Below are 26276 nucleotides of genomic sequence, written 5' to 3' on the forward strand. Positions count from 1 at the left end.
TAATGATCAACAGATCATCTCCTTAGAAACATAGGCTCAGGAGTTGCCCACAGAAACCATCCTAAGCCTTTAGGTTATTTATATCTGCAACACCCAGATTTTAGGCAACTGGTTGTCTTGGACTGTAAGTGCTCAAATCTGTACAAAACATTTTTAATTTCCACTCCTTAGTGTATCTTTTGTTTTTGTTTTTGAGACGGAGTCTCGCTCTGTTGCCCAGGTTGCAGTGCAGTGGCATGGTCTTGGCTCACAGCAACCTCTGCCTCCCAGGTTCAACCAATTCTCCTGCCACAACCTCCAGAGTAGCTGGGATTACAGGAGCCTGCCACCACGCCCGGCTAATTTTTCGTATTTTTAGTAGAGATGGGGTTTCACCATGTTGGCCAGACTGGTCTCAAACTCCTGACCTTGTGATCTGCCCGCTTTGGCCTCCCAAAGTGCTGGGATTATAGGCATGAGCCACCGTTCCCAGCCAGGTATATCTTTACAATGTGTACGTTTCTAACCTTTCCCCTTTTCCTTGGTCTGGGGAACGGTAGAGGCTGGTTCCAGAGCTGATCTCAGGGCCTCTGTGAGCTCAGACATACAGTAATGGCACAGGACCATCTGCCAGGTCAAGGTGCTTGCTTCCTCTGTGGTTATTTGGTTATAAAGAGCCAGCAAAGCTAGGAGACCTCTCTGAAAAAGATATCCATAGAGCCTAATATGTGCAGTCATTTATATATTGTATGAATAAACATACTTAATACACATTTACATATACATAATAAAGGCAGTATGAAGCGAATGCTTACAGGAGACAGGGCATGTGTATGGGCATAAGACTTTGGAGAGAAACTCTGAAGCCCACAGAACCCTCCCGTGGGTCAAGATCTAATGCCTACAAGGTGCTCAGAGCCTCTGGTAAATCCAGTCAGAGCTGGATTTGAGTAGAAGATTCCCTTTTATGCACAACTGCTGACATAGGTGACAGGACGCTTCCGTATTTATGTCTGGAGTTTACTGCCCTTTGAGTTGATTGCCTAATACAGCATGGCCACAGAATTTTTTTTTTTTCAACGCAAAGGCCTATAATTCTATTACAAGCACACCTTGGAGATAGTGTGGGTTCAGTTCTAGACCATCACAATAAAGCGAATATTGCAATAAAGCAAGTCACACAAATTTTGGGGTTTCCCAGTGCATATAAGAGTTATGTTTATGCTATACTGTAGTCCTTTAAGTGTGTAATAGCGTTATGTTTAAAAACACAATAGTGTGAAAAAAACCCGCAATATCTGCAAAGCACAATAAAGCAAACTGCAGTAAAATAAGGTATGTCTGTATATTTTTTAAATGCACTTGAGCCTTTCTAACCCCTTTGAGAATTAAGAAGTAGTTTGCACACCCTCTGCAATCCAAAATGGATGCCACATCTATGCACACACATGCAGGACTAGGTTCATGTATTGTATAACCCACACACTCAAGTCCTGCAAGATTCAATAAAAACCTGTAGTCAGACTCATTCTATTTCAGATGCAGAAATTGTTTGTAATGAATGAAAAACGAACAGTATTAGCCATGTGCTTTTAGAATTCACTAGATAACATATGAAACCACTAATGTTGTCCACTAATGATGACTACCATCATGACCAACACAACAAAACCAGAAACAGTATTTCCTCCTTTTTTTTTTTTTTTTTTTGAGACAGAGTCTTGCCACCAGGCTGGAGTGCAGTAGCACTATTTCGGCTCACCGCAACCTCCGCCTCCTGGGTTCAAGTGATTCTCCTGCCTCAGCCTCTGGAGTAGCTGGGATTACAGGCGCCCGCCACTACACCCAGTTAATTTTTTTGTACTTTTAGTAGAGATGGGGTTGCATCATGTTGGCCAGGCTGGTCTTGAACTCCTGATCTCGTGATACACCTGCCTCAGCCTCCCAAAGTGCTGGGATTACAGGCGTGAGCCATCATGCCTGGCGTATTTCCTCCTTTTTACATTGTACTTTCGTAGCTGATTCTTTCCTTTCAACCCAAAATGCAAACACAGGCTTTAAGCGATTTCATTTCATTTCAGAATGACTCTCACATCGAACTGTGACCTGGAGGCCCAACAAAAGTCAGGCTTGTTGCCCAGTGCTATGGAGACAGTAGACTTGGGGATGTCCTTCCATACCATTTATCCTGATGGCCTGAAACAAAAGCACATCACCATGTCCTTTTGATCACAGCATAGATGGAATACAAAAGATGACCTCCAAGGCTCTGCCTGACCTTGCTCCATCTACCTCCGCAGCCTCTCCCACCCAACTCTCCCCAACACCTCTGAGCTCCAGACACAAGAGTCTTCCTTCAGTTCTGCAAACACACCCCACTTCTCCCACTCACAGCCACCTCAGCACCACCGCAGGATGTTGCTGAATTTACAATCACCTCCTCCCTCCCACGAGCCTTTGCTTTGCCTGGCTAATATCCACAGGATTGCAGATGACTTGTCACTTTCTCCAAGAATCCTTCCTTGACCCCCAGATTTCTCCTCGTGGGACTTAATAACTTTGTGTCTGAATTCCCTGCTAGAGTGCCAGCTCTATGAGGGCAGAGACAGACTTTGTCTTATCCCTGCCACATCCCTGGCAGCCAGCACAGAGAAGGGAGCAAATGTCCGGTGAGAGAATTATGAGTGCCACCCTGACATGGGCTGTGTCTCACTGTCTGTGCCACGCCGTCTGCTAAAGAAATGTTTGCCGAGTGAATAAATGGATGAATCAATGAGTTGTTAAAAAAAAAACAACTGTTCACATCAACACAATTTAGCATTAAAATACTCACTATAAATCATAAATATTATTATTTTTATCATTTAAGTTCCATGCAAGTGTTTTTCCCCCACATAGTTTCTTAGAAATTTTATGGCCAAAAAAACAATTCTTGGGCTAGGCATGGTGGCTCACGGCTGTAATCCCAGCCGTTTGGGAGGCCAAGGCGGGAGGATCACCTGAGGTCAGGAGTTCGAGACCAGCCTGGCCAACATGGTGAAACCCCGTCTCTACTAAAAATACAAAAATTAGCCGGTTGTGATGGCAGCCGCCTGTAATCCCAGCTACTCCTCCGAGGCAGGAGAATCTCTTGAACCTGGGAGGCAGAGGTTGCAATGAGCTGAGATTGCACCACTGCACTCCAGCCTGGGTGACAGAGTGAGACTCCGTCCCCCAAAAAACAAAAAACAAAGAACAACAATTCTGGGATGCCTGAAAAATGATCCAGCCCACAGAACGCGAACTGGGAATCTTTTTAAGGGTAGGTATCATTTCTCCCAGGACTGGAGTCCTTTTAAGTGACTCATAGTTCCCAAGATCTGAGAGGTTTCTCATTTGGCCCTGTCTCATGACCCATTTCTGAACATCTGTGTTGATTTTTTCTTTCTTTTTTTTTAAAATCTATTTGGCTCAGTGCTTAAGATAAATGAGAAGTTTCACATTCTATCCTAAAGGCTAATAGCATCTGGCTGTACTGGATTGCGATTCAAGAGTCCAGTGACTCTTAGGCTTCTCCTAAGAAAATACCCTTTCTCCTTATTGCCCTAGAATCCCAGGGACCTATGAGCAAAACCTCCAGGGTTCAAAGTCTGAGTTTAAAGAGAGAAACTTTTCACACACACACACACACATACACACACACACACACACACACACACACACACACACACCCCCAACATGCACACAGCACCCAAAAATAACCCCTCCACACACCCAACATGCCCCCACACCCAATTCTCACAAACAACCCAACACACACATGCAACACCTGCATATGCGACACACACAGAACACACACTCCACCTGCAACCCCCACCCTCACATATGCAACCCTCCACACCCCGGCACACACACCACACACACACCGGGGCCTGATACTCCTCGGTCCTGAGCCAAGGGTCTCCTGGAGACCCAGCTTCTCTCTTCTTTCCCTACCCCATTCCATCATCTCATCCAGGCTCTGTTGGAGGCAATTTGCCCTTATTCTAAAAGTTATTTTAGTTTTGATTAGGGAAGACTTGAAAGTAATGTCAGTTCTTAGAAAAATTCTAGTGAAAGGCTGGGCAAGGTGGCTCACACCTATAATCCCAGCACTTCGGGAGGCTGAGGCAGACAGATCAACTTGGGTCAGGAGTTTGAGACCAGCCTGGCCAACCAACATGGTGAAACCTTGTCTCTACTACAAATACAGAAAATTAGCCAGGCATGGTTGTGCATACCTGTAATCCCAGCTACTTGGGAGGCTGAGGCAGGAGAATCACTTGAACTCGGGAGGCAGAGGTTGCAGTTAGCCAAGATCACACCACTGCACTCCAGTCTGGGCAACAGACTCAAAAAAAAAAAAAAAGAAAAAGAATAAAGAAAAAGAAAAAAGAAAAAAAAGAAAAAATTCTAATGAAAGCAAATCAAGGGTTTGGCCTCCTGGTGGCTTTTGGGTGCTTGTCTTGGAGACTGCAGTTGGATACCACAGCAAATTGGCTGTGGATTATTTAGTAGTTCTGATTTTTCATACAACTGCCTCTGTTGCCGCCTTTCCTCATTTTTTCTTACCAAGTGGTAGAATTGCTCTTCTCACCTTCTACCGTTATGTCCTCCTATCAGGAAAGCACACTAGTGCATTAAACCACCGTGATCACCACCACAAACCTGTGAATAGAGGAAGGAACCCTCTTCTCCATGAGGACATGAAAGTGGAGGGAGGCAGAAATAATGCCGCATATCTACAACCATCTGATCTTTGACAAACCTGACAAAAACAAGCAATGGGGAAAGGATTCCCTATTTAATAAATGGTGCTGGGAAAACTGGCTAGCCATATGTAGAAAGCTGAAACTGGATCCCTTCCTTACACCTTATACAAAAATTAATTCAAGATGGATTAAAGACTTAAATGTTAGACCTAAAACCATAAAAACCCTAGAAGAAAACCTAGGCAATACCATTCAGGACATAGGCGTGGGCAAGGACTTCATGTCTAAAACACCAAAAGCAATGGCAACAAAAGCCAAAATTGACAAATGGGATCTAATTAAACTAAACAGCTTCTGAACAGCAAAAGAAACTACCATCAGAGTGAACAGGCAACCTACAAAACGGGAGAAAATTTTCGCAACCTACTCATCTGACAAAGGGCTAATATCCAGAATCTACAATGAACTCAAACAAATTTACAAGAAACAAACAAACAACCCCATCAAAAAGTGGGCGAAGGATATGAACAGACGCTTCTCAAAAGAAGACATTTATGCAGCCAAAAAACACATGAAAAAATGCTCATCATCACTGGCCATCAGAGAAATGCAAATCAAAACCATGGTAAGATACCATCTCACACCAGTTAGAATGGCCATCATTAAAAAGTCAGGAAACAACAGGTGCTGGAGAGGATGGGGAGAAATAGGAACACTTTTACACTGTTGGTGGGATTGTAAACTAGTTCAACCATTGTGGAAGTCAGTGTGGCGATTCCTCAGGGATCTAGAACTAGAAATACCATTTGACCCAGCCATCCCATTACTGGATATATACCCAAAGGATTATAAATCGTGCTGCTATAAAGACACATGCACACATATGTTTATTGCAGCACTGTTCACAATAGCAAAGACTTGGAACCAACCCAAATGTCCAACAACGATAGACTGGATTAAGAAAATGTGGCACATATACACCATGGAATACTATGCAGCCATAAAAAATGATGAGTTCATGTCCTTTGTAGGGACGTGGATGAAACTGGAAACCATCATTCTCAGTAAACTATCACAAGGACAAAAAACCAAACACCACATGTTCTCACTCATAGGTGGGAATTGAACAATGAGAACACATGAACACAGGAAGGGGAACATCACATACCGGGGACTGTTGTGGGGTGGGGGGAGGGGGAGGGATAGCATTAGGAGATACACCTAATATAAATGACGAGTTAATGGGTGCAGCACACCAACATGGCACATGTATACATATGTAACAAACCAGAACATTGTGCACATGTACCCTAAAACTTACAGTATAACAATAATAAAATTAAAAAAAAAAAAGAAAGTGGAGGGAGGTTAGGTGGTGCACATTGTCCCAAATCTTCCAGTGAAGGAGGATCCCAAGAGAATGGAAATGTGGTCTCCTTTTTTGACACCCACATTCCTCTGTCCCCACACGGGGCACTGGACTCTGCACGACTGCTGTGTCCAAAGCATTGTCCCCTGCAGAAAGTACACCCCTGTCCTCCCTCCACCTCTTGCTGCAGTCAGACAGGAAGGCAGTGAAGCCAGCTGCTCCAGCCTCAGAGCAGGCACTGAGGGCACTGACACTCACCCTGGCCCTCCAGAATCTGTGGAGGAGAGGCTGTGAGTCCACCCTTGTCTTCTGCTTATCCCAGTTGTCTTATCTCATTTCTTCTTTTAATTTCTATTATGGAAAGTTCCTAACAGGAATAAAAGTACAGAAAATTATATTAAAAATTCCCATGTGCCCATCACCTACCTTCAACAATAAACACCTTGTAGCTAAATTTATTATTTTGTATTCCTGAGCTGACTTACTTCTGTGAATTATTTTGAAGCACATTTGGAAAATCAGGTTAATCTGTAATTAAAAAAATATGGACGACTCCCTTTTAAAAATAACCACAATACCATCACCAGACATAGAAAACTAAGATTTCTTTAATGTCAGCACCTATCCTATCTGTGTTTGCCTTCTTCCAACAGTCTCATGAACATTTTAAGATTTGCTTGCCTGAACTGGGGTCCCAACGAGGTCTACACTTGGCTCTGAATTCATGCATCCCTTAAGTTGCTTACTCTACTGGTTTATTCTACGTCTCTTCCAGACTCCTGAATTTTCTTCTTCTTGAAGAAAATGTTGCTTGTCCTGTCTGAATTTTGCTGATTGCATCTTTGTGTTCTTCTATCGCTTTTATTTTCTGCAAATTCGTAGTTATTTCCGGACCGTTGCCTGAGTTCAGTTTCGGTGTCTTTGGTAAGAATCCTTCGTAGGTGGCGTTGAATGTAGACTTTCATTGGGAGGCACAGAATGTCTGGTTGTCTCCCTTTTGGGGTGATGGTTGCCCAGAGTATGGTTTACTCTTAACTCCTATAATGTAAAGGGAGGGAGGAAGGAAGAAAGGAGGAAGGAAACAAGGAAGGAAGGAAAAAAGGAAGGAAGGAAAGAAGGAAGGAAGGAAAAAAGGAAGGAAGGAAAGAAAGAAGGAAGGAAGGAAGGAAAGAAAGAAGGAAGGAAGGAAAAAAGGAAGGAAGGAAAGAAAGAAGGAAGGAAGGAAAAAAGGAAGGAAGGAAAGAAAGAAGGAAGGAAAAAACGAAGGAAGGAAAGAAAGAAGGAAGGAAGGAAAGAAGGAAGGAAGGAAGGAAAAAAGGAAGGAAGGAAAACAGGAAGGAAGGAAAGAAAGAAGGAAGGAAGGAAAAAAGGAAACAAGGAAAGAAGGAAGGAAGGAAGGAAAAAAGGAAGGAAAGAAAGAAGGAAGGAAGGAAAAAAGGAAACAAGGAAAGAAGGAAGGAAGGAAAAAAGGAAGGAAGGAAAGAAAGAAGGAAGGAAGGAAAGAAGGAAGGAAGGAAGGAAGGGCCCATCAGCCTGCTGCTTGCCCGAATGTGACTGACCACGGCCCCAGGTGGTGGAGCTGCCACCTTCCGTGTCTGCTTGCCCCCAGGACCACCACTTTCACCGACCACACTCAGAATCAGCAGGCCCCTCTGCAGCGCCTGCCCCGTCTGGGCTGACCGCCTTCACCGGCAGAGCTGAGCCAGAGACTTGGCCATTTTCGGGAGTGCCATAATGATTATTTTGACAGTTTTGTCCGGCGTAATAGTTGCTTTTAGGGAAGATGATTTGTCAGCCTCCTCCTTCTGTCATGCTGGAAGTGACTAAGTATTTTTGTAGCCTCTGAATAAGAGTAAAGCCCACTCTAGGGTAGCAAGGATGAGCAGAGGCAGATTCTGGGTTGGCAGGAAGGGTTTAAAGAGAGTGAGGCTGAGTGAGCTCCCCTGGCCCACAGAGCAGAGTTGACAAAGGAAGGAAAGGCCCTGTGGTGTGGCCCCAATGAAGGGCACTGGCGCCACCTCTGGAGCTCCGTGTCCTCACCTCTGGGGCAAGGGCATGCTTCCCTTTGGGGTGGATGTGGCTGACAGCAGATGCCCCATCATGGCTCTTGCCTCAGCTGTGCGTGTCCCCATCTTTCCTGTCCTGAGGCCAGACTCATAGGTAAAACCGGGTCTCAGGCGTCTCTCTAGGAGAGTGGATGGGACACCAACCGCAAGCTCCTTGACCCCGCCAGGGCTGTCCTCTCCCAGCTTTCAGTGGGTAGTGGTGGCCCTGTGACCATCACTGCACTGGGGACACTTGACCCTGCAGTGGCTTTAGGGCTTCCAGCTTAAACCCAGTCAAAAAGCAGAAGGTCTAGTCACCAGAAGACAACATTTGACAGTAGTAGGAATCACAACCAAACATTGTGCTGTTGTACAATTGTTATTTGTCAATTACAAAATAATATTAAAAAATAAAGAACCCCAAAACATTGTACTAGCCATTAGAAAATCATTCCTGACATCCATTACCTACCCAAACAGAGTCATATCTATCTTAAACATAGCATAACTTAGCTTTTATTTTTTCCTAAGGGAGAAAATAATAATGGGATTCTGCACAAAAAAAAATGTTAAATACAGACTGGGAACTAACTCACCTTTTAAATCTCAATCTCCAAGGTCATCTAATTGTAAATAGGATTTTCTAAACTTTTGTAGAACACAGGACACATTGGTCATTTTCAATGTAATTAAAGTTTTCCTGATTTTTTTAAACTTAGAACTGTTTATTAATTTAAATGATCACTAATATTTTATTTAAAATATCTTTAAAATGAGTCAAGTGTTTTGCACTTTTCTCCAGCACAACTCTAGTTTATTTATTTGCCAACCCTTTTTTGTTTAAACCATTTGTAATTCTTTTTTGCTTAAATCATTCAACAGGCAGCATGAAGGATCACAAAACAAAAATTGTTCTAAATATTTATTTAAAATATCTTTTTCCCTTACAAACAATGTCTGTGAAATTCTTAATTAATACAGACAAGAATCTAACTAATAATGATTCAAACTCTCACTATTACGCTAGGTGATTTTTTTTACTGTGTTAAAATTGCATTATATAATTTAAGTTGGACAACCAAGACATTTCATTTTTGATGTTGATTACAACTTTCAAAAATTCACAATTTACTAACATAATTTATTTATATTGACTTAATGTAAGTACATCAGTTGTGCCTTTTAAAATGCTACATTGTTCATAAATGAATACCAAGCTTATGCATAGCTATGTACAGGGAGGTGGAAAATATTCATCTTCTCTGATATTAACAGACAGTTAAATACAGTACTATCCTTCTCCTATATATCATCACTCAAATAGCTGTTTCCTGTGGAGTCCTAGCCAAGCTAAGGAAAAAAGAAAATGTATTGACCTCTAAGATACATGTCAGTTGAATCAGAACTGTGTAGTAGTAGAATGCTTGGCAAATACAATGATTTGTAGAATACATTGATACATATTGTGAAGTGGTTGAGAGACAGCCAGCAGTTGCCACAGCTGCCAAACTCCAGAAGAAGGCTGGCGTTGGTGCAGGGCAGAGCTTAGGGCAAAATGTTGGGGGGCTGGGGACAATATGGAGGAGGGAGATTTGTCTATTCAGTGCCCAGTCGACTCCACCGCTGAGGGCCAGTATAGTGAAGTTAAAAACCAGTTTCACACACTGTGATGAAATTCTATAAACTCAGGATTATCCTGTCAAATCAAGATGACATGCATCCCATTGTTTAAAAACATTCTAATGGATGGAACTTAGCAAATACTGCTAAGAACAGAACCACCCGGGCTATGCTGCAGCGTCTGACATGTTTCCACTCGCTGTTGCGACGTATTTGTCAAATAGTTTACTTAAAGAGCTGCGGAGCTATCAGAGAGGAGAAGAGAAGCACTTCGCCCTCACTTGAAGAACAGTAACTGCAGTCAAGCAGAAAACACTTCAAACAAACAAACAAACGGACAGACAGAAGGACAGATCTCCCCACTCATTCTACTGGTCTTGTGCTTACCTTTCATTTTTCTTGGCCTCTCGCTTCCCCTCTCTCTCTGATGGCATCTTAAAGGACTCGATATTGAAATGGTAGCAGACAGCAGCCCATCTCGAGGCAGCATTAGCATTTGAGAGGAAAGATCTTGATGACTGAATGTGCTTAGCCATCTTGCACATCGAACCTGTGTTGTTCCTCGGTTTTCCTATGGAGAAGGATCCCCCTGTGTGAGACTGGCATCCTCTGAAGACCACAGGACTGTACCTGGGTGATGAGAGAGGAAGGCAAGGCCATAGCACCATGATTGCAGGGCTCTCCCTAAAAGTCCAGCCTCGAGCCCGAGGCTCAATTTTCCAGTAAGCTGAGAGCATGGAGAACACCAGAAAGCCATTTCAGTGTCTGCTTATTTCTTCTCTACAGGTTTTGAGGGTTGAAAAAGCACATTCCAGAAGAGGCAGTGGAAAATTCTAAAATAAAAGCGAGGCAGAATCAGAGTGAGGGCATGTTGAGAATGCCTCTACCATCTTGAACAGAGCAAAAGATGGCTCATATGTTGACAGCTCCCAATCCCCCACTTCTGGAGCAGATTTTCCAGGGGGAAGGACATTACAGAGTCCAGGTTCCTCTTCCATGATTCCAGCACCTCCCACGTCGTAGGGTCGTGTTACGAGCACCCTAAAGATGGCACTTCAGCACACGGTTGTCTAAATTCTGACCATTCTATCTTCTTTTAAATCCCTCTGTTTTTCCAAATCCTAAAGCCGTGTGACACACCAGTGATGGAGCCAGCAGCCGGTAAGCGTCTTTCCAGAGGAGGAGCAGGCCAGCAGGGTCACCACATCTTCTTTCCCCAGCTTCATCCCGGATGCCTGGTACTGTCTCAAGACTGCAAGCACTGAAACGTGACCCCGGTGTCTCAGGCTCAAACAGCAAACTCCCAACCGAGTTTTTAAATTCTCAACAATTTGTGGAAATTATGAGATTTTTATGAACATGTATTTTACAGGACTTCCTAGAATGCCTTTTTGAGAACTCTGGAAGGGGATAAAGGAAGTATCACCCTAGGGGAAGTAGAATTAAATGTGTACTCTCTCCTGTCTCTCTTTTTCTCTCCTTTCTTCCACCCCATTGAGAAAGCTACAAGCCATCCATCATCTGACCCTGTAAATTTGTCTTTCTGAGATAATAAGATGACACAGCCTTTGCCAAGTCAGATGCTACTTTCATAAAAACTGCTGAGGTGGTGAGCCAATGCCGTGAATAAGGTTATAATCAAATTTCATATTTCTTCCTTGAGCTTTGCGGTGATGCCTACTTTTCATGGATTGTTACTCAGGGAAGACGCATAAATGCCTCTCAGAATCACCTAATTCAATCCTCATAACAACAATCTAGGTGAGATGGCTTTGTCCCATTACAGGCGAGTTCCAAGCACAGAGAACAAAATGGTTTTCCCAGGCAACATGCATAGAAGGGATTGTAACCCACAACTGTCTGAACCCAAGCACTAAGCTTCAAACCAGACTCTGTGCTGCTTCTGCTTTATACACAGGCCCTGGCTGAAAACCTTGACTTTACCAGGCATACAAGGAGATGCTAAGTCCACTTTGGCTGGAGGCAAGAATTAAGTAGGACTAACCTGGGTGTTACTAATAAGAAGTTCAACCCGAGCCCAGCAATCAAGGAGGGCTTCATGGAAGAGGCGGAACTTGGAGTGGCCTGGAAGAATCGCATAGAATCAGCAAAACCATGGAAGTGACAATGAGCAGGGAACACACGCAGGTCTCACTGTGACAGGATGCACATGGGTGATGAGCAGACATGTCGTCAGATGGGTAGGCAGGACCCTGGAAAACAGGAAATGGAGTCTGTGTTTGGCAGCAGAAGCAATGGCAACCACTGTCATCTCATTCATTCATTTAATAATTGTTTATTGAGGGTATCCTGTCAGGTGCAGTTCTTAGTGGTAGTGACCTAGCAGTGAGTAAGCCAGGCTGAGTCCCTGCCCTCAGAAACGTCAAGATCCAGTAGTGGGGCCAGATGGACATTAACGATGTTTAATAGATCAAGTAGAGTTCCCCTTCGTTGATATTCTATTTCTAAAGATGTCTGTCTTCCCTTCTAATAGATCTCTAATGACCACGGCCCGAAGGTCAGTTTCAAATGCTTGTTTCAGCTCTGCCCTCCCCACATCAAATCCCACCTCTCTCACGCTAAAGCATCATTTGTGCTGAGAGTTGCCTTAGAAATCATTCAGTATTCAGTTCACAGGGGAAGAAACAGAAAGCCCCTAGAGGGGACTTCATTAGCCTACAGTTGCCCTGAGAACTGGTGGCAGAAGCAGATTCATGTCCAGCCTCCTGATGTGCATGCCAGTGCTCTTTCCCCTAAGCCATGTGTCTCCTGGTCACGCCCTTTGTCCTTGCTGTCCTCTGCTTTTCTCTTCTGGAAGACTGACGACGAGAGAGCCAACTTCTCCAAACTGCACTCCTAGCTCCCTGGGGCCCAGCAGGAACCCCTGCCTTCCAGCCAGCAGTTTGAAGAAGGACGGCTACCATCAAACACAAGCTTACAGCCTCCCTGATGCTCTGGATGCCAGCAAATGTCTGGACCAGTCAAGATAAGAGCGAGGCAGAGCCAGGAAGAAGTGGGGACAGGAGTTCCTCTTCAAATATATAAAGAATCCTTTCCTAGGTGGAGAAAAGTCATCTAGCAATGTGAATGATCACCTCTCCGTTTATCTGTTTGATCAACTGGAATTTCTATACAGAAGGTTTATACAAAGAAGCCACAAACAACCATTGTCACAACGACCCCTACGTAATTCCTTGTGTAAATGCTCTGGAAATGCACCCGGAAGTCTGGAGAAGGTCCAATCAAACTGGGTGGCAGGAAGAAGCAAGCTCTGGTCTCAGATCTTCAACAGAATCACCTGGACGCTGGGGTTGCCACCATGCTAAGCCAAGGAGACCTCTGAACGCACGGGAGTGCAGGGTCTGAAGGGAGTTGTTAAAAGGTGGTTCTTGATCCAGGACCATGTAAAGACCCAAGAGAAATAGGTATCCCAAAGAGGACAGCATATAAGATTCATAAACCAATGACAAACACGCTGGGTTCACTGCTGGTCTCCACAGCTGGTTGGTTCTGTAGGGCTCGGCTGCCTCTTTCTCTCTACTTCTGGTTTCAGAAAATACAAGAGAGAGAAGCCGAGTGCTTGTGGAGTTTCCTCAAAGACTCAGCAAAAACTAGGCTTTGTGTTCTGAGATCAGGAAATAATAGTGAGAGTCCAAAATTTTCTTCCTGACAACATCTCCTACTCAAAGAGGGCCTGGAAGTCACCCCACTAGAATCAAAGCCTTGACATTTGCAACCTCATAGTTTATTTCTTCTTCTCCCGTCTGCCCGTTGACAGATAAATCCCAGAGGGAATAAAAACAGCACACTGCCCTCAGCAGATGACTCTTCACTGAAGAATACCAGTCTTTTAACACTCCGCTACAGAAATAGCTTTCTGCCGGCTGATGGCTTGTTGTGCTGTGCTAAGATAGCCCGCACACCTCGAAGCTTCATCAAGCAAAGCCTGATTTCACAGACCCAGAAATGTTTGCTTTCTCTAAGCCAATAACACATGCTTGGGTTTATGCCAACTCTACCAGAGGCGCACAGATTACAATGAGGCATGAAGTTCAGAATAATAGAAAGTAGAGAGTTGGAAAGCACAGGAGAACCCATTCAGACCAACCTGTTTTGTTGACAAAGGAGCTCCCTGACCCAGAGAAGTTAAAGGTTTGCTGTGAGACGGTGCCCCTGGTTAAAGGCAAAGGCAGCATGCAACACTGTCCTCTGATCCCCGGCTTCCTAGGGCTCTTGCTTCTAGGTCACACTGCCTTGAGGCCAGGAGCTGATATTGATTGAACAGATGTGAAAACAGAAGAAAAAAGAATTGTAGTGACCGCCCTCTGATAATTTTGCACTTTCTTTGGACCAATTTTCTTTGCCATTATCTGGAAAAAAAAAATGTCCAGAAGAGCGTTTTAAATTCAGGAAGCGGTTCTGGAACTAGAAGAAGACACACCTTGATGACAGTAATATTGTCTAAGTGAGAAGGAACAAGCTCTTGAATGTTTCTAGAAAACCCAAATATCGTAGGAGACCATAAAATTATACTTTGTCATATGGATTTCCAGTTTGAGAAAACTTAGTGGCTAAACAAAGGTGCCGCTTGAGGGATGCAGACAGAAATCAGCCTCTGCCAGGTTGATCACTTGAGACTAGGAGTTCGAGACCAGCCTGGCCAACATGGCGAAACATATGAAAAATACAACTGACAAACCAACAAACCAACCAAGCGACCACAAAACAGGTCTACCCTGGAGTCATAGTCTAATTTTTTCTATTTTCCTCCCTTTCTGATCCTTTATCCCACTTTCTTTTTCTTCCTTTTCCTTCTCCTTCTTCTTTGTCAAATAGAGGATTGAGTTATTATCATTGATCCATACAAAGTCCCTCTCTTATTTATTTTCTTTAATTCCCACCCCCCATTTCTATTCCCCATCTTCCCATGTGCAACCTTCCTAATATGTTTGATATGCACCTTTTGTTTGTATGTACTTTTAGAAAATGTGTAGTTTTGTGTGCAAAAAAAATAAATAAAAAAAAAAAAAGAAATCAGCCTCCACTTTAAGAACAGGTTGCTATGCTGAAGAATGAGAAGAGGAATGGGGCCCAGAGGCTGAAGGTCTGGACCAATCTCTCTTCCCAGATAAGACCCTGGACCATCGTTCCTCAGAAGCCACGTGTAATTACCAGCTCTCTTTGGCTACAGAGCGCATGCCCAGGAGGCTTGGAGAAGCAGGAATTTGAAACATGCTAGTTTCCGAGCCAAGATTGGTGACAACACCGTCAGTTACTGTTTGGGCTTCGGGAAGCCGTGGGCTGCAGCACTGGGTCTGGTGTCCTGGGCTGTGTGGGACCGCAGCAAGGTTGTTTCCTGAAATGAAAGCTCCTCTTCTGGGGGATGACACACCAGGACCACCTGCAGACGATGTTTATGAATCCCCCAGCAGGGGTGGATTGATCTTACAATGGGACCATGTAATATAAACATTTCATTATTCTACAAAAGAATATGCACAATACCACCTAAGGGTCTCTAAGAATAGGTTTGGAGAGTGACAATGAGAAAACGCCACTCACAAAGAAATAGAGCCGCATTCCTTCTACACAGCATTAATATTAAGTTTACTTACAGGGAAAAATGGCATTTTACCTTGAGAGTTGTTTGTAAACTCTCTCCACACCATGCAATAAAATTAGTGCAGAGCTCAGAACTCTGAATTTCCTCATTTGGGGGCTAATAGACTTTAATGGGGGCTCTTCTTGGCATGCAAGTGAACGTGTGTGTCTCTGAGTGCATGTGTCTGTGTGTGTACACACATCCCTTTGAAGTTTATTTACTTGGTAGCACTAATTGTAAAAGGGCACACCCAAGAGAATTTAATGAGGCGACATGCTAGAATATAGACATTAGAAAGGGAATTAATATTTTCCTCATAATAGCAAGTAGGCAAAGTCGAGTATGAGGACAGAAGGAAAGAAAAAGGAAGGCAGGGAAAGAGGGAAAGAGAGGAGAGGAACAGGTTTTGATGGTCCTAGATAAGAGCCAGTAAACGCTGTTGCTTCACACTCCTGAGTACAACTTGGCAGAATTTATTTATTGGGAATCAATTGCTTTTAACCTAATACAATCTATTCAGGGCTTCTTAGACCTCAAAAAAATCGTCTGTTAGAGATGCAATTTGAAAACAACACTGACTTCTAAACCAAATGGATGTTTTCTAAACCAAATGAGGTTTGTGTTCATTGAGAGCTGAGTGTGTTCTAGAAACAGCAGGAAAGCAGACGACAAGCCCTTTGGTTTTGTCTGGACACCTTCCGGAGAGGTGCCTCTAGCAGGTGGGGGTGTGGATTCCAGTGAATGCTGTATTTGGGTATAAACAAACTCCATGTGGCATTGTAACTTATGACCACTGGGACTGCCTGTGGGAACATGTACAAGCTCAGATACTACAAACTGCGTTCCTGTGGTAGCCATGACATAACTACTTTAGGTGATTACACATCTACAAATGAAAATAAACTGTGAACAAGGCCTCACTTCACCCTGCATCAAAGGCTCCAGAACGTCCTTCAGAACAGAAACAGCAAGGTGAGGAAAGCCTCCAACATTGGAAATCTCTCTACACAGACCTGTCCTTGCCTGCATCTTCTACCAATGACCTCACACCTAGATCATGATGGCCTTAGCCCTGGTCCATTAGCAGAAGGGAAGGATGGCTGGCAAAGAATGCTGCACAGAGAGGAGGTCCATGTGAAATCATTGGCTCCAGGGGCTCAATCCCTGGTTACCTGACCTTGAATTATTCTCTTAACCTCTCTGACCTTCCATAATTTCATCTCTTAATAGTCATAGTTGCCCACACCAGCAAAGAAGGCATGAGGCAAACAAGGTAATTGTGTCAGCATGCTTTCTGAAATGCAAAATCCTGCAATACAATGTCATCATAGTCTTTGGTTCTTTGAAGTCATTGCTATCTTTGGAAAAGGGAAAATTGAGACCTGTGGTTCATCAATCCAAATCTAGGGTTTAATGCACTCCTTGACATTCTGTTCCACTCAAGGTGGAAGATGAATTCTCACTCTGATGAAGAACTAAGCCATGGGGTCTTTGCCTGCAGAGAGAAGCTACCAGTGCCACAGACACAGGCCTCCGGGGCGGTTCTTCCTGCAAAAGGCCGCAGTTTGTGTCATCCTGATCATGGCCAGGGCAACATCTTCTTTGGCAAATAGTCTAGGAAGTGAGCCACAGGATTCATTCTGCATTCAAGTCACTGAAATTCCAGTGGAACTAAATGTTCTTTTGTGGAAGAAAACAGTGTCCCTCGTTTCTTATGTATCTGTTTAGTAAGAGTTTAAATAGCTGCTGACTCACACCAATTAATCACACTTGAAAAAAAAATCTAATCATTTTAACAAACAAAACTCAGACCTATATTTAATTGCCATAAAATGGAATGAAATTAAACCAGGTGGATTTGAACAAATGTATGCCTAGAGCAACCTATAAGTGCCTGGACCCTCTGCTAAGTTGTTCAAAGAACACGGACGTGAAGAAGATACAGTCCCTAAAACACAATGCCAAAACTTTGGATTTGGATTAAAGTAACCAGGATAAGATTCAAACTCTTAGTTTGCCTAAAATCCTAAAGTCTTTGAGCGGACAGATACCCTGAGGTTCTTTTCTAAGTCATTTGTTTGCAGATCTCTTCTGTAGTAACTGTACTTAGACCACCATGCTTCCATGGGCCTCTGTGATCGGACTTAGGTAACCTGATGTTTCTTAGGAACCTGTTCACCTTTGAAAGCACTTGAAACAGGAAATTCTCTGCTGTAGCTGCACCAGATGCCCAAGGTTCAGATTAAGCTAATTTCCCTTCTCAACCCTAAGGGGATGTTTTGAAGCTCACCATTCATACCTTCGGAAGGTGATTTTCCTAGTCTGTTTGGGCTGCCAAAACAATAGACTGTGTGGCTTATAAACAACAGAAATTTATTGTTCACTGTTCTGCAATTCTAGAGCCTGGGAAGTCCAAGATCAAGGTATCTGCAGAGATGGTGTCTGGTGAGGTTCCCTGCTTCATAGATGGCAGCTTCTAGTGGTGTCCTCGTGTGGCAGGAGGGGCCAGGGGTCTCTCTAGGGCTCCTTTATGAGGACACTAATCCCATCCATGAGGGCTCCACCCCATGACCTCCTCACCTCCCAAAGGTCCCATCTCCTAATACCATCACCCTGGAAGTGAGAATTTCAACTTATGAATTTTTAAGAGACACAAACATTCAGACAGTAGCAATGACTGAATAATTACCCGTCACGTTTCCTCATTCATTCATTTATTCATCAAAATTGATCTCAGTGCTGCTTCTCTGCACCAGGGGCTGTGGCCCAGAGGCTCTGGGCACATGAGAGTACAGGAGACCTGATCCTTCCCCTTCAGAGGTCAGTAATGATAGCAAAGGAAAGTAAACAAGCAGATACCTGCAGAGGGTGCAGCACTGGAGAAGAGGGAGCCACCGCCCATCCCCAAGGCTGCTGGGGGATGGGGATGGATGACAAGGAAGGCTTCCCATTTTAGTGGAGTCCAGAAGAATAAACATCCTGTGCTCATTCCTGCATCCTTTCTGATTGGCCTGTTCTTTACCCCAAATCTCAATTTCCTCCTCCCATTCTCCAGGTGTGCTGAACCTTGCTGACTCTGCCACACTCGCCTGCTAACCATCCTGTAGACACCTGCATCCTCTGCCCCCAGTATGTCCCATGGGCCAGCACAGGCCCCATCTCATCTTCCTCAGCAGGGTTTCCAGCCATGTTGCCAGCTATGGGAAACCCTAATGAATTGGGAGGTGGATTGGAGGTCAGGGTTCCCTCCCTCTCACCTGGTGGCTGGATCAGGATGAAGGGCATTTACTGGAGCACGATGTTGGCAGACCCTTGGTGTTTCCTTGTGGGGTGGCATCTCATGCACAGCTTGCTGTCCTCCCCACTCCTCACATTGCTGTCCCCTGCTTCGATCCAGCAGGCTGCTCGAATGGGTCCTGGCAGCTCAGGGAGACATTTGCTCTGCTCCTCCTTTCCTTTGGGGTGCTTTTCTTCAACTCGCCTCTCCTGTTGAAGTTCTAGGGCCTGGGGCCTGAGACTCTTGTGGGGCCAAGGCAGTCCACAGCCTGTTTGTGTTCTCCACCTCTGAGCCTCCCTCTCTAGAGAAAGAGGCCAATGGCACTGTGTGGTCCAGTCTGCCTACCTGGAGACGACCATGTTCCATGTGTGAACTGACACGGCGCTTTGGTCTGCATCTTTGCCCCAGGAAACTGGGAGGATGCCACATGGCTGGTGAACACCCTGGAGATCAGGCCTCTGGATCTGGCTGAGCATCACAGCTGTGGAACAGCAGAGCTGTCAGGGTCTCTGCCTTCTCTACACCCAACACCTTCAACATCTATCCCCAAATCTCACCGTGCTCCTTCCTGCTTTGGGGTGTGATTTTGTTCCCTGATAGGCTGTCAGCTCCCCAAGGACAGGAATCATGTCATCTAGAGATTTGTGACCTTCATCACACTCAGCTCAGCATAGAGCATTGGGAGGTTCTGTGGGGAAGTGTTTGCTGGTGGGCTGGCCATCCTCACCAGCCTGGTGTGGACCCGAAGGCCACGCCTGACACCCACTGCTCTATGCTTCCGTGACACATGCCAATTTGTGCAATCTCATCTCGTGACCAAGCACAGCTCAAATACATGCACCAAGACAGGGACTTGCACACTTGTTTTACTATGATCCACGGTGAGAAATATGGTGACATGACCTCTCATCACACACATACGTAACTGAAACAAGGGCATCGTAGATGAATCTTATGCTATGGGATGTGCATTTTCTGTTTTTTTGTTTTGTGTTCTAGTCTACTCTGATCTTTCTGTTCTAATCTGTCTAGTCTGTCTTTCCTATTTTATTTTTTAAATGCCAGCAGTGTATTCACTAAATTGATGCCACAACCCACCAATGATTGCAAAACTTTGTTCTGCAAAGTTTCCTGACATCTTGGAGCTCTGTGGGGGAAATCCTGGGTTGCAAAAATAAATAAGGGTGCAGTCCTAGCCCCCAGGAAGCTCACTTGGGAGTCAGGTGGGGGTGGGGAAGCAATCACATTAAAAATCAGAATGCATTTTCTCATTAGCATTTTCAAAATTAATACACATTATGCAAGCAATGTGTCTTTTATTCCTAGAAAAGTTGTTACTAAATCAATGGTGTGTGTTATAATGAACAGTGTCTCAGAAATGAGGACACACAGTGTGGTACCATGCTCTAAGGATGGCAGTCTTCATCTAACTAGCCTGCCTAGGGCTCCCACTCTGAATGCCCCAGGTGGGCCACTCAGCTCATCTCAGGAAAAGTCACCTGTGCCTCCCAGATGGCTAGAGGGTGACTCCCTCTACCAATCGCCCATTTACAGGAATCTTCAAGGAGAACTTCAATTTGGACTCCTGCCAAGTGAGCACTACCAAAGACCTTGATGCCAATATTATTCCACCAGGCCAAGGTGAACAAACTTTTTCTGGAAAGGTCCAGACAACAAATACTTAGATTCTGCAGGTCATATGGTCTCTATCACAAATGCTTGAACGAGTGTGGCTGTGTTCCCATAAAACTTCATCTATGGACATTGAAACTGGAATTTCATATCATTTTCACATGTTATAAAATATTTATTCTTCTTTTGATTTTCTTTTCAATATTTAAGAATGTAAAAACCATGTTAGCTCACAGGCCATACAAAAACAGGCTGGAGCTGGATTTGGCTTCAGGAACCGTAGCCTACTGAGCTCTGTTCCAAGCCAATCGGACCTTTCAGGATGGAAAATATTTCATATCCACCAGGAGCTGAGATGTGCCACCTTCGGCCGCATTAGACCCTGGAACACAGACAAACAGAAGAAGCCATCCAGTAGTTTTCTCTTGATGTATACACCACAGAAAAGTCGTGTGGTGAATACAAAGTGTTGATGAAGAGGTTTTCGCCTGGGGCAAAACCATCTTAAAACTACTATAGTTTTCTAAAAAAGAAGGAGAGGTTACAAATGGAAGGGCTGGCACTCGTGCTTGTGGACACAACTCCTTTCAGCATAAAAGAAATAAATCCACCTTTTAAAGAAATCAGGCAGGCTCAGCCCATCATGTGGATTTTTAATATTGCGTGTCTTTCCAGAATAAACTGTCACCTTGTTTCACATTGTATTAATCCAATCTTAGCTATGATGGAAAATGTTCATAAGCCAGGGGGCAGCAAGTGCAATGAAGTGTTTCATTAGCCAGATGGGTCCTGATTAACCTCCAATGTCCAATGAGCAGCTGCACAGACCAGGCTCATTACTGTGTGGCTGGTGTACCAAAATGTGGTGCTGGCCAGGTGTGGTGGCTAACAGCTAAAATCCCAGCACTTTAGGAGGCCAAGGTGGGAGGATCACTTGAGGCCAGGAGTTCAAGACCAGCCTGGGCAACATAGTGAGATCTTGTCACTACAAAGAAATATTTTTTTAAATTTAAACTTGGCCAGGCATGGTGGTGCATGCCTGTAGTTCCAGCTACTTGGGAGGCTGAAGTGGGAGGGTCGTTTGAGCCCAGGAGTTTCAGGCTGTAGTGAGCCATGATCATGCCACCGCACTCCAGCCTGGCTGACAAAATGTCTAAAAAAAAATGTGGTGCTAAGTACTTGGGCAGACCTAGGTGATGTTCTCCACCCCTGTACTGGGACGTACATCTGTACCATTTCTTAAGGCGTTAAAGAGTGCAGGACACAACTAGACGACTTGGTCACCCCTCCATCACACCTGCTCTCCGTTCTTTTATTTACCACATTCATACATGCTCATTTTTAAAAGTCAATCCAGAAATGTCCATGCTAAATAAACAAAAGACCCTGCCCTGCCCCTTCCTCAACCAATTTTTTTTTTTTTTTTTTTTTTTTTGAAACAGAGTCTTGCTCTGTCACCCAGGCTGGAGAGCAGTGGCGCGATCTCTGCTCACTGCAAGCTCCGCCTCCCGGGTTTTCCTGCCATTCTCCTGCCTCAGCCTCCCGAGTAGCTGGGACTACAGGCGCCCGCCACCACGCCCGGCTAATTTTTTGTATTTTTTAGTAGAGACGGGGTTTCACTGTGTTAGCCAGGATGGTCTTGATCTCCTGACCTTGTGATCCGCTCACCTCGGCTTCCCAAAGTGCTGGGATTACAGGCGTGAGCCACCGTGCCCGGCTCCTCAACCAATTTCATTCCCCTCCCTCACACAAAATTACTGTGGGCAGCTTGGTGTGCCCTGTGTAAACACACACCCACACGCACAGACACCATGTATGTGTTTGTGCCATTGTCATGTGTTTTGAGCTGCTTCCCAGCACTTTGTGTGGTGACCTAATGAGGCTCTGCATCCTTGTCGGTGCATGTGGAACCCCCTCATTCTCACCCAACAGCCTCAGGCTCCTCCACATGCTGCATCTTCTTTACAGCCTACCACTTAAACCCAATGTTTTTACCTGGAAAATGTCATGGGCTTTTCTCCAGAAGCAGCAGTGAGCTGGTTCATTGACATTTAGTGACTTGTTCGGTTGTGCTCCTCACATTCCATTACTGCCACACCTACAGACACACTGGTGTCTCACTAAGAGGCAAATTCCAAAAGGCGACTGGGAGGGGCTTGCTAGCCGAGGTTCTTCTGCAGAGTGTTTTATGGTCTTAATGCTTCTGAAATGCGTTTTAAAATAAGCCAAACCGGTCATGTGGCATCTGTGATATTATCTAGGAAAGTGTGACTTGAGGGAATTCCTCCAGAATCAAAGATGTCTGAACGTGTCTGCATGAACAGAACCCAGGATGCTCCTTACTAAGTGGGCTCTGCAGAACAAACGCAAGCCAGGAAGGAAAGAGGAAAAGGCAGGTTGGTGACATGGTTTGGAACGGGGAAGTTCGTGTGTGTGTGTGTGTGTGTGTGTATAACTTCATTGAGGTATAATTCATATACCACAGAATTTCCTTTTAAATATACAATTGGCTCGTTTGCAGTAAGTTTTTAGAGTTGTGCGCCACCATCACAAGCTCATTTTAAAACATTTCCATCATCCCAAAAGAAGCCTCCTGCCATGAGCAGCCACTGCCCACTCCCACTCCAAGCACAACCACCACCACCCACCCACTTTCCTCTCTACATATTGGCCTTTTCTGGAAATTACATAACATGGAATCATGCAATATGTGGTATTTTGAAGCTGGTTTCTTTCACTCAGCATCACATATGTTAACTTTTTTTTTTTTTTTTTTTTGAGACAGAATCTCACTCTGTTGCCTAGGCTGGAGTGCAGCGTGCCATCATAGCTCACTGTGACCTCAATCTCCCAACCTCAAGCCATCCTTCTACCTCATTCTCTCGAGTAGCTGGGACTACAGACAAGTGCCACCATGCCTGGCTGATTTATTCTTATTATGATCATCAATTATTTATTTTTAGTAGAGACAAGGTCTTGCTATGTTGCGCAGGCTGGGCTCCAACTCCTGAGTTCAAGCGATCCTCCCACCTCAGCCTCCCAAAGTGCTGGGATTACAGGCGTGAGCCATGGCACCCAGCAGCCCTTCATTCCTTTCTGTGGCTGAGCATTCTTCCACTGTGTAGATATAGCACATTCTGTTGATCCAGTTGCTGGTTGATGGACATTTGGGTTGTTTCCACGCTTTCGTTATTACTAATAATATTCCTGTGCACATTTGCGTACAGGTCTTTGTGTAGACATATGTGTCATATATTTTCATTTCTCTTGTGTAGATAGATACTTAAGAGCGGAATTGCTGGGTCATATGGTAAATCTACGTTTAACGTTTTAAGAAACTGTTTTCTAAATTGACTCCACCATCGAAAGTATGTAAATTTGCTACTTGCTTACAAAATACTTAATTGAGGCATAATTGACAAACACAGAGTTGTACATATTTAATGTGCACAATATGATGAGTTTGGAGATACACATGCAGCCATGAAGCCCTCACTTCAGTAAATGCCATAAATATATCCATCACCTCCGTAAGCTTCCTCTCGCCCTATTCATTGATTTTGATAAGAACACTTGGCATCTACACTCTTGGGAAATGGCTAAGTATATAAGGCAGGATTGTTACGATAGGCAGCATGCTGTACAGTAGATCTCCAGCACTTACTCATCCTTCAGAACTGACACTTTGAACCTTTTGACCAATACCTCCCCCTCTCCTCCTGTCCCCAGCACCTGGTTACCATAATTCTACTCTCTGCTTCTAGGAGTTATACCTGACACTAAGACTCCTAGGAAAAAAAAAAAAAAAGACAGAGAAAAAGCTTCCTGACTTTGGCCTTCGCAATAATTTTCTAAATACGACCACAAAAGCACAGGCAACAAAAGCAAAGGTAGGCAAATTGGATTTCATCAAACTATGAAGCCTCTGTACAGCAAAGGAAACAACCAACAAAAGGAAAATGCAACCTACAGAATGGGAGAAGATATGTGAAAATCATATATCTGATAGGAGATTAATATTCATAGTATCTGAGGAACTTTTACAACTCAATAGCAGAAAAACAAAACAACCAGATTGAAAACTGGGCAAAGAAACTGAATAGGCATTTCTCCAGAGAAGACATACAAATGGCCAGCATGTATATGAAACGGTTGATATCACACTCATCATCAGGGAAATACAAATCAGAACTCAGAACCATGATGAAATTTATTTCACATCCCTCAGAGTGACTATTTCATATGTGTGTGTCTGTGTGTGTGTGTGTACATATATATATGTAAAAAAAATGTTGGTGAAGATGTGGAGAAATTGGAACCCTTGTACTCTATTGGTAGGAATAGAAAATGGTACAACCATTATGGAAAACAGCATGGAGGTTCCTCAAAAAATTAAAAATAGAATGTAGTGTGACCCAGCAATCCCATTACTGGGTATATATACAAAGGAGTTGAAATCAGCATGTTGAAGAGATACCTGCACTCCTATGTTTATCACAGCATTATTCACAACAGCCAAGATATGGAATCATGTCTTTTGTTGGCATGTCTTTTGATGGATGAATGGATAAAGAAAATGTGGTATTTAAATATAATGGAATATTATTTAGCTTTAAAAAAGAAGAAAAATCTGCCATTTGTGACAACACCGATGATCCTAGAAGACATTATGTGAAGTGAAATAGGGCAGACACAGAAGAACAAATACTACAGGATCTCGCTTATATGAAAAAAACATTTGCTTTTCAAAAAAGATCTTGAGATTGTTATTTAATAGCCCAAGAGTAACTTAAGATTAATCATTGCAACTTGTTGGCCCCGTTCTGGGGAAAAGGCATTTATTTGAAGTTATTGTGTAGATAACCAATGTCATTCGACGGTTTTGAGTGATTTATAATCCTGGGGATTTCCGTTCTCCTCTGATTTGAAACAACAAGCATATTCAGGAGACTTTGCCCCATTCCGACTGTTTCTGTCACAGCTATGGTGCCTGGGTACTCTGCCTTTCCGACACCAGCCTCTCGCTGCGTGTGTGAGAGAAAGAGATCAAAGCGGGGATAACAGAATCCAGATGCAAATTTACTACATAAATAAATGTTTTAATAGTCTGAAAATGTTTGTGACCTTTTATTTTTTAAAACATCTGCTCCTGCATTAGTCATGCTCTCTTCCAGTAATAATTAGCGAGTGTATTTATATATATATCACTCAGGGCGAGCTCTTGTGATTTGTATGTTTCTAGTAGGGCTTTCCATCACAGCCCAGGAAGAAGGCCCCTTGAGACATTCTCCCTCTGATCCACCAGCACCCTTTCTCCTTTCCCAGTCTCTCCCTTTCACCTGGCTCCTCCCAACGCCATGAACAGCTGAATCGTGTTTTCCTGCCACCCTCCTGAACACTGTCTTTCTGAGAGTGTTCTGAGAGTCTCTGATCACTCTCTTACTCTATTTTTTTGTTTAAAAAGCTGCTTCTACTCCATCACTGAATGAACAAGGCTGTTGGTTTGCCTCCAGCAATCAGCAACCGTTTACACTCCCTACACCCTGACCCTAACCCTAACCCTAACCCTAATCCTAACCCTAACCCTGACCTGGGTGCAGGAGGCTTCTTTTCCTCTCTGTCTCTGGACATCTCTGGTGTACTTTTTCAGAAAGTCTTTTCTGACTCAGGGTAAAGTGATGTGGCTGGACACCAAGACCCAAACCGACCAGGACTTTCATCTTTCTTAGGCCTCAAAGTAATGGAAAAGAGCTGTTTAAACTCAGGAGATTTCTGCCTGGCATGAAAGTCAGTGACATGTTCCTTCCTTTTCCTTCCTCCCTTGCCCCCAGCTGCAGTAATGTCCCTCCCTTCCTGCCTCCATCAGTGTCATCTTCCTTGTTCCCGCCCCTACAATTCCTGGTATGGAGTTAAAATGGTGATATTCCTGTTGGGCAGACATCCTGTGTGCAATCCCAACCACAGCTCACAAGATGAGTTCTCTGAGGGTGCGATGCAGGTGTATCAGAAAGGGATTTATAGA

The 26276-nt window shown here is 44.1% G+C and overlaps 1 long non-coding RNA gene across 2 annotated transcripts in view; it reads right to left on the reverse strand.

Moving 5' to 3' along the window:
* The window catches only part of LOC101179141, a 152168-nt gene extending 138063 nt beyond the window's left edge, over positions 1 to 14105 (reverse strand). Inside the window, exons 1-3 of one of the 2 annotated variants that reach the window (XR_004031330.1) lie at positions 13852 to 14105; positions 11749 to 11956; positions 6366 to 6445 (exon numbers count right to left, since the gene is read on the reverse strand). This is a non-coding gene — a long non-coding RNA (uncharacterized LOC101179141). Of the gene's footprint in view, positions 1 to 6365; positions 6446 to 10130; positions 11957 to 13851 lie in introns of those variants that run through there. The other variant, XR_001116239.2, reaches the window with a different exon arrangement.
* Between the last annotated feature and the right edge of the window lie 12171 nt (positions 14106 to 26276).

Source organism: Nomascus leucogenys, chromosome 8 (genome assembly GCF_006542625.1).
Source record: "Nomascus leucogenys isolate Asia chromosome 8, Asia_NLE_v1, whole genome shotgun sequence".
NCBI lineage: Eukaryota > Metazoa > Chordata > Mammalia > Primates > Hylobatidae > Nomascus > Nomascus leucogenys.